Source organism: Lithobates pipiens, unplaced genomic scaffold (assembly GCF_037356315.1).
Source record: "Lithobates pipiens isolate NorthernLeopardFrog02 unplaced genomic scaffold, aLitPip1_a1.2 Scaffold_19, whole genome shotgun sequence".
Lineage (NCBI taxonomy): Eukaryota > Metazoa > Chordata > Amphibia > Anura > Ranidae > Lithobates > Lithobates pipiens.
The window spans coordinates 206,379,140-206,391,704 of record NW_027507764.1 but is presented as its reverse complement, the minus strand read 5'-3'; the positions used below and the strand labels follow the sequence as shown (position 1 = coordinate 206,391,704).

At 43.3% G+C, this 12,565-nt stretch overlaps 1 protein-coding gene across 1 annotated transcript in view; it reads left to right on the top strand.

The window, feature by feature from the left end:
- Positions 1-2,071: 2,071 nt before the first annotated feature.
- The window catches only part of LOC143996546 (putative G-protein coupled receptor 141), a 47,564-nt gene continuing 37,070 nt past the window's right edge, over positions 2,072-12,565 (top strand). The window contains exon 1 of the mRNA XM_077491649.1: positions 2,072-2,179. The gene's annotated coding sequence lies outside the window, so the exon portion shown is untranslated. The remainder of the gene's footprint in view (positions 2,180-12,565) is intronic.

Sequence of the window (12,565 nt, the reverse complement as noted above, 5' to 3'; positions counted from 1 at the left end):
TCCCTATACTTACAACTTTTAGTTAATCTCGACTCAGATAAACCTTCCTACACCCAAAAATGGGAAGCGGACCTTGGTCATACCCATGACAATGCAGACTGGTCTAAGATCGGGTTGGTAACTTAATCATCCTCCTCTAATATTCTAGCAATGCAAGCCAATTACAAAGTGTTGAACCAATGGTACCTTGTCCCTTCCAGAGTGGCTAAGTATGTGCCTACTTATTCTGCTCTTTGTTTTCGGGGTTGTTCAGATTTGGGCACCCACCTACATATTTGGTGGATCTGCCCAATAGCCCAAACCTTTTGGAGGGGTATTTTTGAATTGGCCTCCAGAATGTTTGACTTGAAGCTACAACTCAACCCTACTACAGCATTACTCAATTTGAAATCGGAGTGCTTAACGTGCACTCAATTCTACCTCTTCGTCCAGTTCCTTACAGCTGCAAAGCAAATGGTAGAGTAGGCATAGAAATCCCCTTTATTGGTGATAGCTGAGATAAAAACACAGGATGCATAATTACATGATTCACACTAAAATGGTGGCCATAGAACGAGATCAGATCAAAAATGTGAAAAAATATGGCACACATGGATAAAACACCATTCACCATCAACCTTTGACGAAAATGTTTTTATGCCATGGTAGATGATCTATGAATAACCATATCATATCTCGTGGTGGCTTATGAACTGACCAAGTGGACTCCCTTTTCTTCTCTCCTTTACTCTCTTTCTTTTTGTTTACCCCACCTTCCCTTCTTGTGATTTTGAAGCTCTTGATTTTACAGAATATTACTTTCTTCCTCAGCCTATTCATAGTAACTTTAGTTGATCTAATAGGTTATCCTAGAATAGGATATGTTCTCATATGGGTCTTTATCGACATTTCTGATCATATTTAGTTATCTATTACATACTCTAAATGTCTACATATCTGTATAACAACAAGCTTCATTCCCTTTGTCATAATATGTTTATTAATATATCTGTTATCACTTTTTGTATACTAAATTGACAAGGAGAAAAGGTGAAGAGCCTATTTGCTTTAGTAGATCAACCACATTAAATAAACAACATTTGCAGCTAATAGCAGTCTGCAAGGTCCTGACATGTGCTTTGGAATGGGTCAGGAACAACAAGCAATCATAATTTCATAATTTAACTAACAGAAAAAATAAAGAGTTTCATTCCAAATTTCCCCAGTTGAAGTACAGTTATATCTATCATCTGAAAGCACTTTATCCAAATGGGTCTTTTTTCTTCATTTGATTTCACTGGTAAAAACACCCTTTTTTGCTTTTCTTACTTATTTTTTATAACACAGTATTTTTTTTTCCATCATAAGATCTACTCATTTTTTTAAAGCCCAACTCCAACTAAAGACAGTCCACCAACAGAGCGTGGGGGAGAATCATCTACCAGGGGAGCAGGTTGAACAAAAAAATTAACTGACTCCCCCATTCACATCGATCACTGTCGCTGAGCTACTGCATTCTGCCGGGGGGAGCTTTCCCCACCAGCAAAATACAATTATCAGTGTTGCCAGCTATAGCCGGTGGTACTGATCATTCGGGAATAACATGACAGGCTGGTTGTACATTAATCAATCAATAGATTGACTTATGTACAACCAGCTAGCCCATACATGGATCAAAATTTGGCTGGTCCCTGCTGAACTTTGATCCATGTATGGACAGCTTTAGACCATTGTTATCTGAACATCTGACAACCTATAAAAATTGGCTTTTCCACCACTTTCTGCTTCATTGATAATGGTCATCAGGACAAATCGAGATGGTGAATCAACCTAGTAGGAGCACACACTATGAAAATGTCAAGGGGTTCGTGTCCTTGCTGCTATATCCAAAAATCTAAAAACTAAGTTTTAGCTATAGATACTCTTCAAGTGCTCATTTCTTCAATGCATCTTGCAAGAAATTTTAAATGTTATGTTTCAAAATGTGCAGTATTCTGTCGTTAGTATTTAGAAACAGGAACCTACCAGTCACATCTTTCACTGTTTTATATCTTTTACGTACTGTGCACATATGCGAAACCTTCCTCATGTGGTAAAGATTTTGAGGAAGTGCATAAACATCTCAAATTCCTTATTGTTAAAATCTTTGCCCTGCGTGGAAGTGTGATTACTTTATGCTTCAGCACCAGTCCTTAATCAAGTAAGTTGGAGAAGTTCAGTTCTGATTCATTATTGTATTTAGTTTCTAATGTGTGTTTAGAAAGAGAAGATAAAAAAGAGAGCATTTTTCTACACAAATGAAGGCTAGGCATTGAAGGCTTGCTACAAAACCCTTCACGTAATAGTAGTAGTGTTCCTACAGCGAAGTGATCGGTTGATTTGGAACACATTCAAAGTCTTGACTAATATTAGCTATATGTAACTTGTAATTTTTAGGTTTTAACCTAGATATTATTATTATATATACCTTGTGCATATCACACTCTTTTTTTAGTAGCTACAGTATATTGTCTGCTTTTTCATATTTATTCCATTAGTAAAGTGGAGAAATGCACAATATTGCATGTCTGATATGAAAATCTATCTGTACCCATTGCTTTTTCTGGATATTTAGTGAGAAGCCAGGAGGGTGAATGACTGTCTCCATTAACTCAAAAGAAAAGTTAAATGTTCAATCTATTTAATGCTTTAAAATGCAAAAATGTTTTATATTAGAAAATGGTACCTAAACCTTCAAAGCTGGATTTATGGCTAGGCCACACAGGTCATTGCATGGGATGGCATTGAGGTGGCACCCATCCGATATGCCCATTCATTTGATTTACTTTTTGATATAAAGTGGTTTCATTACCGCTATGCCTGGTTTCTGCAAGACCATTCTCATTCCTTTGCAGCAAATATGCATTGCAGTTTACAATGAACTTGTACCCTTGTCATTGTCAGACCACCTAACAAAGCAATCAGCCCCTGCAAAAACTAATGGAAATCGTGCACCACTGACTTCTTTTACACATGCAGAAAAAATAAGTCGATTTACCTTTTTGCATACACAATTTATATAGAGGTTTTGGCCTTCTGAAATGATACAGAAGATATGTGAATGTGTACTTTTTTTATTTGTTCAATATGTTTATTATTTTCCTCAATACAAAGGCACTTGGAATACACAGTGTAAATTATAAGTAATCCTTTTAGAGTACAAAAAAGAGAAATAAGTTGGACAAACGGTGATAGAGACACCAGCTAACAGATATATCGATCATATTTAAAGCGTTACTACACCCACAACAGTGAAATAAGTCTGTATATGCAGTAAAGCTGTTATACTCACTGTGGAACCTAAGGGGTTAATCCTCTGCATTGTGTAAAAAGGCAGTTTAATCCAGTCTTCTCTCATCCTCCCCTTCTTCCACAGTCCCCAATCCATCTCCTGATAGAACAGAGTCTTGGGGGCACTCTGCACATGCTCAGTTTGGTGTGTATTGCTAGAGAGTTTTTTTTTGTTTTCTTGGGACGGTGCATGTGATTGGCACAGAGCCAATCAGCACTGTCCAGACAGAGGGCCAGGGGTCCTGCAGCCTCATAGGAGATTCAGATTAGAATCAGAACTTCCTACAAACTTTAACCAGACACCGATAGATGTCAGAAGACTGGTATATACTGCTGAAGATAAAAGGCATTTAGAAGTTTATATTTACTAAAATAATTTTAGTTCTATGTCCTTTATACTGTGGGAGACTAGATATAGTAAATGCAGGCTCCTGGGTTTAATAACACTTTAACTGTGGAGGCCAGGACTTCTAGGCAAAGTGCCTAGAGAGGGGTCTACATATAAAACATGCAGTAATTGTAGTAACGTCATCTTGAGCAGCTTGCAGCCAACAAACAGCTAAGGGAAAGTATACTTCCAAGTGTGTATATAGTAAAAGGGAGAGTAAAAGGAAAAATGAGGGAGAAAAGAAGGGATGGTGGGTGGGGAGGTTAAGGGAATTTCTGGGGGTCACGTAAGATGAAGGAAAGAGTGTCAAGGTGAGATAAGCCCAAGAAAAGTCACAAGGGTAGCAGCAAGGAGGTGTCAAAATGTGTGAGAAGGTAATAGTCTACCCAAGGTTGCCATAGTCTGGGGTATTTTGATACTTTGTCTAGTTGAACGGCTTCAATTTTAGCATGGACTGTGGCCTGAGTAATCCTGTGCTTAGTCTTCAGTATACCCAGGATGGTGGACTTCCATGACTTTACAATCGCTTGTTTTGTCGCCACGCTTACATGTAATAGCAATTTTAAATTGAGTCAAGGTGAGGCTCAATGGGTGGGTGAAATAAAATGTTAAAATAAATATTATCCAAGGGTGGTTACGGATTCCCTCTATTTATTCCATATATGTATTACTGGTAATTTATCTATTCCTATAGTTAGCTAGTCTACTAAAACTCTGATAATGTTACTGTTGATTGCACAATAATATAAGGTTAGCTATGAAAACAAACACACTGCTTAATAAAACAACGTCTTATTAATTTCCCAAGAAAATAGGAAAACGCTAACATGAAAATACTATAGAGCATATAACAAAAGAACATGAAAAGGTACTTATCACAAGGCTGTCCCCTAGACATGGTCTCATCAGCCGGGCTCAAGATGGTAACAGAGAGAGCTCTCTGTCTCAGTCAGCTCGTTTTAAACTTCAGTCATACACCGTCCAGACCAAACCCCATTGCCAGCCCATCTAGACTTTTGACGGATCAAAGTATTTATGGGGCAGTCCTCATCAATATATTATATTACTGTCTGTCCTGCTGTATTGGCCTCTAGGGGCAGCATTGTCCATGTATCATGTCTATGTTCCCTGGGCTATCTTCAGTGCCTGTTGATCCTTTGATCTTTGAAACCCACCTTCATCAATCATCCTGGCAGCCATGGCCCTCTTTAAAGCTTGCTTGCAGAGCTTTATCACACCAGTCGGTCAGGAGCCCAGCTTTTGTTCAGCCTTGATAGAGGGCTTGACTTCTTTCAGATGAAGATTCTGAGATGCTACAAAGCTTTGAGGTGCAACTTTTTACATTCCAGACAGCCCCCAAGAATTCGAAAGGCTTGGTATAGCCATAGTTCATATTTCAAACACCTCTTGTATTATGAAATAAAACATGTTGCCTTCCAACAGCGGATATTTAAAAGAACAAGTTAGGAATCAAGAGCAACTGGTACTGAAATAAGTGTAGAGATCATTTGGAATATATTAGTCCAGAATTGGTGTTATCAGGCAGAACCACCATACGTAAAAGTGTGTACCCAAGCCTTCGCAGCCCCGGAAACAAGTGTTGTGGCACCACCACCCAAGGCCCAAATTTTCTGCCCCTGTTTAACAGGGGCATGTAATTACAATTCTTGATATAATATTTCACAGCAGGGCCCGTTCTTGCGCCCAAAAGGGTAACTGTGAGGGCTAACAGTGTTCTGGTACCGCCAATGCCTAAGGCCAAATTTTCTGCAGAGTATATAGGGCAGGCCGTATAGTATATATACTGCTGTTGAGAGTATATAGTGCCTGGGGGCCCCCGTGCCACTTTTTAAAAAAATTGGGTGCGGGTTCTCCTTAAAGTGGTTGTAAACCCTTACAACACACTTTGACCTACAGGTAAGCCTAGATTAAGGCAGTCGCTGCAAGGGTGTGCCGGTCTGACAGGAATCCTTACTGGTACACTGAGAAAACCTGGACCTTGCTAGGCACTGGCTTCTTTCCCTGGGACAGAATTAGTGTTACTTGAATTTGTCCCAGTGTAGTTGAACTGGAGGTATGTGTGTCTGGGTTTCAGATGGATTGAAAACATGGACTGTCTGGGTCAAAACTGGACAGGTGGCAACCCTAAGCCCTTGTACACACGGTCGGACATTCCGACAACAAAATCTGTTGGATTTTGTCCGACGGATTTTGTCCGAAACTGGTGTTGCATACACGCGGTCGGACAAAGTTGTCGGAAAATCTGATAGTTCGTAACGTGATGACGTTATTTCGTTACGACGGGACTGCTTTGGTCTAGGAATTTGATCTCAGCATGCGTGGCACTTTGTCTGATCAGAATTCTCAACAAACGATCAGATGTTGTCGGAAAATGTAATAGCCCAGCTCTAAAACTTTGTCGGTTCGACAGTCCGATGGAGCCCACACACGGTCGGATTATCCGACAACATGGTCCGATCAGACATTTTCCATCGGAATGTCCGACCGTGTGTACAAGGGCTAAGACAGAGGAGAAAACAATTCGCACACTGAAAAGAGAAAGGTTGTGGTTAAAACATTGTGCTGTGGTGAAATCTGCTAGCAATGGGGTGGTGACTGCTGGATGTGGTTTAAAGAGAAATAGACAAATAGAAGCTCAGCCTACTCACTGTATATAATACATGCAAAAGAGTCTTTGTGCTACTTAACTTAACTTACAGTGCCTTGAAAAAGTATTCACACCCCTTGAAATTTTCCACATTTTGTCATGTAACAACCAAAAACGTAAATGTATTTTAGTGAGATTTTATATAATAGACCAACACAAAGTGGCACATAATTGTGAAGTGGAAGGAAAATGATAAATGGTTTTCATTTTTTTTTACAGATAAATATCTGGAAAGTATGGCATGCATTTGTATTCAGCCACCCTGAGTCAATACTTTGTAGAGCCACCTTTTGCTGCAATTACAGCTGCAAGTCTTTTTGGGGATGTCTCTACCAGCTTTGCCCATTCTTCTTTTCAAAATGGCTCAAGCTCTGTCAGATTGGATAGAGAGCGTGTGAACAGAAATGGTCAAGCCTTTCCACAGATTCTCAATTGGATTTAGTTCTGGACTTTGAATGGGCCATTCTAAGCTCTTGTACACACGGTCGGGGATTCCTACGGAATGTGTCCTATCGGACCGTTTTGTTGGATAATCCGACTGTGTGTGGTCTCCATCGGTCTGTTTCCGTCGGATACCGACGGACCAGGTTTTCCAACTTGTCCATAAAATTTTCCGACAAAATGCTCCGATCGGACATACTCCGATCATGTGTAGCCTACTCAGGCGGACAAAGTGCCATGCATGCTCAGATCAAATTCCTAGACCAAAGCTATTGGCTACTAGCCTGAACGTAGTCCCGTCGTAACGAAACAACGTCATCACGTTATGTACAATCGGATTTTCAGACAACTTTGTCCGACCGTGTGTATGCAACAGTTTCGGACAAAATCCAATGGATTTGGTTGTCAGAATGTCCGACCGTGTGTACAAGGGCTAACACATGAATATGCTGTGATCTAAACCAGTGGTTTTCAACTCCTGTTCTCAGGACCCACTAACAGGCCAGATTTTAAGTATTACCTTGGGGAGATGCAGACTAGAATACTGCAATCACTAAGCAGTAAATGATATCCCCTATGACAGGGGTTGACAAATTTGCTTGGAATCTAGGAGCCAGCTAAAAAAGTTAGGAGCCAGGTCCGTGACGGCGATCTGGACCTGTCCCTGGCCTGACATGGAGACGAGTGAGGGGAAGATAGCCCCCAGCCCCCCACCTGTCTCCAAGTCATTGCCCATAGCTCTTAGAGGGACATTTTTAAATTGCATTTTAGTGTAAATATGAGATGTGAGGTCTCTCTGACCCCCCGGATCGCATATATAAGAGGACCCGTCATGCTTTTTTCTATTACAAGGGATTTTTACATTCCTTGTAATAGGAATAAAAGTGACACACATTTTTTTTTTTTTTAAAGAACAGTGAAAAAAATAAAAATAAAAGTTAAAATAAGAAAAAAAAATTGTTTTAAATGCGCCCTGTCTTGCCAAGCTTGCGTGCAGAAGCGAACGCATATATGAAAGCGGTGTTCAAACCACACATGTGAGGTATCGCTGCGATCGGTAGAGTAAGAGCAATAATTCTAGCCCCAGACCCCCTCTGTAACTCAAAACGTGCAACCTGAAGAATTTTTTTAAACGTCGCCTATGGAGATTTTAAAGGGCAAAAGTTTGTCGCCATTCCATGAGCGGGCGCAATTTTGAAGCGTGACATGTTGGGTATCGATTGACATGTAACATGATCTTTCACAATATAAAAAAAAAAAAAATTGGGCTAACTTTACTGTTGTCTTTTTTTTTTTTATTAAATAAAAAAATTTTCCCCCAAAAAAGTGCGCTTGTAAGTCCGCTGTGCAAATATGGTGTGACAGACAGTATTGCAACGACCACCATTTTACTCTCTAGGGTGTTAGAATAAATAATAATAAAAAAAAAAAATATATATATATATATATATATATATATATATATATATATATAAATATAAATATAAATATAATATATATATATATTTTTTTTGTTTGTTTTGTTTAGGGGTTCTAAGTAAAGGGATGGAGAAAGACTGGCCCATTAGCATTGTTGGTTGTAATTCCAACGGCCACCACAAGAGGGCGCCAGATTCCAGAAGGAACCATAGGATCACAGAAGGCCTCAAAGCCGGGGGCTCAATTACCGGCCGCCTGCGGCGCGGCCCGACACGATCACGCGGGGGGGGGGGGGGGTCCACGGAGACGGGATACCCCCAGCTATGCTGCCCCAGGCGCAAGGTCGCTGATTCTAGTCGCCAATGCGACCTGGCGACCGGGTTTTGTCGAGCACTGCCCTATGATGTCCTTCAGTTACCTTGCAAACCTGGCCTGTGCCTGTTAGTGGGTCCTGAAGACAGGATTTGAGAACCACTGATCTAAACCATTCCATTGTAGCTCTGGCTGTATGTTTAGGGTCGTTGTCTTGCTGGAAGGTGAACCTCTGCTCCAGTCTCAAATCTTTTGCAGACTCTAATGCTGCATACACACGTTCAGAATTTCGGCCAGCAAAAGACCGATGAGAGATTTTCGTCAGAAAATGTGACCGTGTGTATGCTCCATCAGAATTTTGCTGGCTAAATTTCCGCCAGCAAAGGATTGAGTGCAGGTTCTCAATTTTTCCGATGGAAAATCCGATCGTGTGTATGCAATTCCGATGCTCAAAAACTCATGCATGCTCAGATTCAACTATGAGACGGAAGCTATTGGCTACTGGCTGTTAAACTTATTGAAGGCACATGCAATCCACTACCTAGGATCACTCACCTCTATACTCATTTTGCTACATCATCAGAACTGACAATATACTCTTTTGTGGAGTTGGACACTTATCCAGCATTAGTGCTGTTTTAACATTGGACTGTTTTATTAATTAAGACTGTTTTTTGTATGTTTCTTTTTTTCTGATAATTGTATTACTGTACTGTATGGGAATATCTATTACTGTACTTTAAACGGCTGCTACCTCACGTGATCTCCGATAGATGTAAAGGATTAATGGGATTATAGCATCATTTCTATTAATATATTGCATATAATTATGTTCTGCCTTTAGCCAATAGCTTCCCTAGCGTTGGTTTTTGTCCGTCGGACTAGCATACAGACGGAAATTTTTTTAAAATGTTCTATTTCTAAAGTGCATCATATTTTTGGACAGCAAAGGTCCAATGGAGCCCACACACAATCAAATTGTCCGATGGATTCCTTTGCTGTCGAAAAGTCCGGTGTGTGTACGCAGCATAAGAGCAGTGCATTGGGCACAGTTTAACCTGCCAGATCTGTGGATAGGGATGAGCTTCGTGTTCGAGTCGAACGTACGTTCGACTCGAACATTGGCTGTTCGTCCGTTCGGCGAAATCCGAACACTTTGGTCCGTTCGCGTCAAATTCGCGTGGCGCTCACGGCCCACAATGCACTGCGATGGCGCAGTGCATTGCTGGCTCATGATTGGCCAAACATGCACTGTGACCCTGCATGCTTGGCCAATCGCAGCGCCAGCAGCGAGGAGAGCCATGATTGGCCACAGGCAGGATGCCTGTGGCCAATCATAGCTCAGGCTGTGTAGTGCAGGCCCCACACTATATAAGGCCGCCATTGCGACGGCCTCGTGTAGTGTGTTGGCGTCTGAAGCAGTGGGTGTTCTGTGTACCTTCAACACAGTACACACCGATCATTTTCGGCTGATTTTTTATCTTGCTGTTGTGTAGTGGTTATTGTCTGCGTGCCCTGACCGCAGTATACACCACTATATTCACCTCACCTATACAGCTAGTGATCTATCTTTAATAATAAAGCTTGCAGTCAGTAGTGTTAGGAGATAGTGCGTGCTGTCTGCGTGCTCTGTACCCAGTACATACCGCTATATCCACCTACATAGCTGTTCTCTATTTGAGCCCAATTGCCATCTGCAGGAGTTATTGGAAGTTGTGTGTGCCTCCAGCACAGCACAGTATACATCTGTATATACCCCTTTATCTCTGCTGTTTTCTGGTTGTTGTCTGCGTGCCCTGACTGCAGTATACACCGCTATATTCACCTCACCTATATAGCTAGTGATCTATCTTTAATAATAGAGCTTGCAGTCAGTAGTGTTAGGAGATAGTGCGTGCTGTCTGCGTGCTCTGTACCCAGTACATACCGCTATATCCACCTACATAGCTGTTCTCTATTTGAGCCCAATTGCCATTTGCAGGAGTTATTGGAAGTTGTGTGTGCCTCCAGCACAGCACAGTATACATCTGTATATACCCCTTTATCTCTGGTGTTCTATAAAAAAGGCATCTGCAGGAGTTAGTGGGTGTTGTGTGCCTCCAGCACAATATAAACTACCCAACTGCTGTTTTACCCAACTCCCTTCAGGCCATTACCATGTCTGCAAGGCCAGCAAGGAGAGGCAGACAGGCGCGAGCCGATAAAAGAGGGCAAGCAGGCTCTGTGTCTAGAGACAACAGTGCTGGTCGTGGACGCGGTGCATTGTCATCAGCACGTGGCCATGGGATATGCTTGTCCTTCTTTTCGGCAGCTGGACATGTTGAACCGCAACATGCCAACGACTTGGTAGAGTGGATGACCAAGCCCTCTTCATCCTCCTCATCCTCTCTCACCCAGTCTCAGGGTAGTAGCAAAGCAGCTGCCAACGCATCGTCTTCCCTCCTCTCAATGTCATCATCAGTGACTCCTTCCCTAGACCCACCACGTCCTCCTGAGGAGTCTCCTGAACTCTTTGAGCACAGTGTTGGGTACATGCTCCAGGAGGATGCCCAGTGTTTTGTGGGCTCTGATGATGACACTCAGCTAGAGAGGGGATGCTCAAGAAGGACAGCAATCTGGTAGTCATGTTCCACAAGCTGCAGCATACTGCCAGGTTTGCTACAGCGATGAAGAGGGAGGGGATGATGAGGGCACTGACTCCACGTGGGTGCCTGGAAGGAGGGAGGAGGAGGAGGAGGCACATGTCCAACGAGGCAGGATGCCCTCCGGGGGCCAGCTTAGGGGCAGCACACCGACTGAATCACACCGCAGAGCTCCGCCTGTGCAGAGCGCTGCCTCTGCGCGTTATTCTAAAAGTTCTTTGGTGTGGGCCTTTTTTGAGACGAGTGCATCAGATCGCACCGCTGCTATTTGCAACATATGTCTCAAGCGTATCTCACGTGGCCAAAACATCAGCCGCTTGGGCACCACATGCTTGACCAGACATATGTTGACCTGCCATGCAGCTCGTTGGCAAGCGTACCTCAAAGACCCACACCAAAGAACAAAGCGGACCTCTCCTTGCTCCGCATCAGCTGGCATCTCCAACCCCACTAGACCTTCAGTCCTCTCTGAAACCTGCTCTGAGAGGAATGAAGGTGTAGAATTAGGTGTGTCACAGCCAAGTGCTTCCGGGAACTCTGCTAGCGGTACACCCACGTCCGATTATAGCAGGCAAATGTCCCTGCCCCAGCTGCTGGACCGGCGGAAGAAGTTTACTCCCAGCCATCCACATGCCCAGCGGTTGAATGCTAGCTTGGCTAAATTGCTAGCACTTCAACTGCTGCCTTTTCAGTTGGTAGACTCGGCCCCCTTCTGTGAGTTTGTACAATGTGCAGTTCCTCAGTGGCAGGTCCCCAAACGCCACTTTTTCTCACGGAAGGCGATTCCGGCTCTCTACCGGCATGTGGAAGGCAATGTCCTTGCCTCGCTGGACAGGGCGGTCAGCGGTAAGGTGCATATTACCGCTGACTCATGGTCCAGCAGGCATGGACAGGGACGTTACCTGTCTTTCACGGCCCATTGGGTCACTCTTCTGGCTGCTGGGAAGGATGCAGGACAAGGTGCAGTAGTGTTGGAGGTTGTTCCGCCACCACGCCTCCAAAATGCTACTATTGGTTGTGACACACCTCTCTCCTCCACCCCCTCCTCTTCTTCTTCCTCCATGGCCTCTTCCAGTGCTCTGTCCTCAGAACCAGCGGTGCTCCGTAGGCGTTCCAGGGGCTACGCAAGTACGCAGGCAAAACTATGCCATGCCGTGCTAGCGCTGGTTTGTTTGGGGGACAGGAGCCACACTGGGGCGGATGTTTTGTCAGCTCTGCAGGGGCAGGCCGAGAGGTGGTTGACGCTACGCCAGCTTAAGCCAGGAATGGTGGTTTGTGACAATGGCACCAACCTCCTCTCCGCCCTCCGACAGGGACAACTGACCCATGTGCCCTGTGTAGCTCACGTCCTTAACCTGGTGGTGCAGCGGTTCTTGGGCAGGTACC